Genomic DNA, 2,295 nt, shown 5'->3' with positions numbered 1-2,295 from the left:
GTTCTGGAGGAAGTCTAAAAGCATGGTGCCAGCAGATTTGGTGTCTGGTGAGAATCCAGTCCCTGCTTCCAAAGTGGCACATTATTGCTGTGTTCTTTGTAGGGGATGAACACTGTGTCCTCACATGGCAGAAAGACAGAAGAGCAAAAAGGAGCCCAGCTAATTTCCTCCAGTCCTTTTTCCTTCAGGCACAAATCCCATCCATAAGGGTGGAAGTCCTTGTGGCCTAATTACGTCTTAAAGACTCTCTCTCTTAATACTGTTGCACTGAAGATTAAGTTTCAACATGAATTTTGGAGGAAACACAAACATTCCATTATAGCATTACTTCAGAATGCCTGAACTCTATACAGTTTAGGTAATTGTCTCATACAAGCGTCAGTTGAGGGGGAACAGGAGAGATAATCTTTCAGGTTGCAACAGGTTAGGACAGTTTTTTTTTTCTTTTTCTTTTTCTTTTTTTGAGACAGAGTTTCATGCTGTCAGCCAGGCTGTAGTGCAGTGGCATGACCTCGGCTCACTGCAACTTCCACCTCTCAGGTTCCAGCGATTCTCCTGTTTCAGCCTCCCAGGTAGCTGGGATTACAGGCATGTGCTACTGCACCCAGCTATTTTTTTGTATTTTTAGTAGAGATGGGATTTAACCATGTTGGCCAGTCTGATCTAGAACTCCTGTGAGAGGTAAACAATAAAAGTTAATCTCCTACAGATTGTGTTTGCTCCAGGCTTTCAGCATTGTGCTTGCACTGAATACAAGCAAGCAGCTCCAGCTTCTTGGGGCTGCACTCTGGCCACTTGAGCCAGGCAGTCACCTACCTGCTCTTACACTGCATACCTGTGTCTGAGTACTCATTTCATCCATCGGTTGGCCAGGGTATGCGGGACAGACCTGGTAAGTGGTGCCTCGTGTGAGGAACACTGCAACGCATCACAACAGAACCCTAACAAATGTAAGTAAAGTGACTGTGCAGTAAGTAATTGGTGCCCACTGGGGATTTCCAAGTTCAAGGGAATTTTCAAGCTAGGGTTCTATCATGGGACAACAGTTATCAGCTCAATAGCAACAGCATATAAAAATATTGAAACAGCTGCTTAAAGCTACTGAAGCCTCAATCTTGGAGGCTCAATTAAGGGACCCAATTCAAACTGTTGTTTTCCATAACCCATGGTTCCCAGAAGAAGGCACACTAGACATAGTGCTCTGAGAACAAGTGGGAAGAAATCTTAAATGACATCATGCACAAGGGCAATGGGTCCCAGTAACATCTTTAACCACTTTACATAGAAAAGCCTAAAAAGGGAAGGGAGGAAGAACCATCATCTACCTTACCACCTCCTCCTCCTCCCTCAGCCCTGCCATTACCAGGTAAAGGTGCCACAGAGGAGACAAAGATTTTCCCTGAGCCCGCTCCCCCAATGAATTGGAAAAAAGACAAGGGATACACTACAATTATGGGACCCTGTCTTAGGCAAGTGGCATTAGAAGGGGAGCTCTTGGTCTGCCCAGTAATACAAGATCAACAAGGCAATCACATACATGAACCCATTACTTTCAACACTTACAAAGAAATAAGAAAAATCATTAGAGAAAACAGAGCTGCTAGCCCATTTCCAAAAAGATGAATTGAGGCCATAACAGATAACTTCCATATGATCCCATGGCACTGGTCAGTGCTAGCTAAAACAACTTTAGAGGCAAGTTCATACCTTCTCTGGAGGGCAGAATATGATGAGTTGTATGAAAAACAAGCCAACCAGAATCAATTGGCCGGGCAAAACATAGCAGCTGCTATGTTCCAGGGGAGGGGTCCCTATGTCAGTGTACAACAATAATTATATTTTGTCCCCCAAGCCTATGCACAGGTGTCCTTATGCACCTGCAGGGCTTGTGACTGAATTCCTGAAGGTGAAGTTCAACAGGGATCTTTTGTAAATGTTCAACAAGGGCCTCAGGAGTCACTTGTTGAATTTGTCAATTGGTTAACACAAGCAATTAAAAGACAAATTAGTCATTTCCAGGTTGCTGGTATCTTATTGTTGCAACTGGCTTATAAAAATACTAATGTAGACTACCAGCAGGCAATCAGAGGAAAGGCAGCCTATACGAGCATGTCAGTTTGTCAGTTGGTGGGGACTGAAATACACAAAGCCAGAATACTGGCTATGGCATTAAAGCCTCCTAAAGTAAAAAGGGAGAAAAACCCAAATTGTTTTCTATGTGGAGAGCCAGGTCATATGAAGTGGGAATGCCCCAGTAGTAAACACCAAAGTAACTCTGGAAAAGAACTCCCTTTA

This window comes from Colobus angolensis, unplaced genomic scaffold, assembly GCF_000951035.1.
Source record: "Colobus angolensis palliatus isolate OR3802 unplaced genomic scaffold, Cang.pa_1.0 Scaffold61, whole genome shotgun sequence".
NCBI classification, from domain to species: domain Eukaryota; kingdom Metazoa; phylum Chordata; class Mammalia; order Primates; family Cercopithecidae; genus Colobus; species Colobus angolensis.
This window is presented reverse-complemented; position numbering follows the sequence as displayed.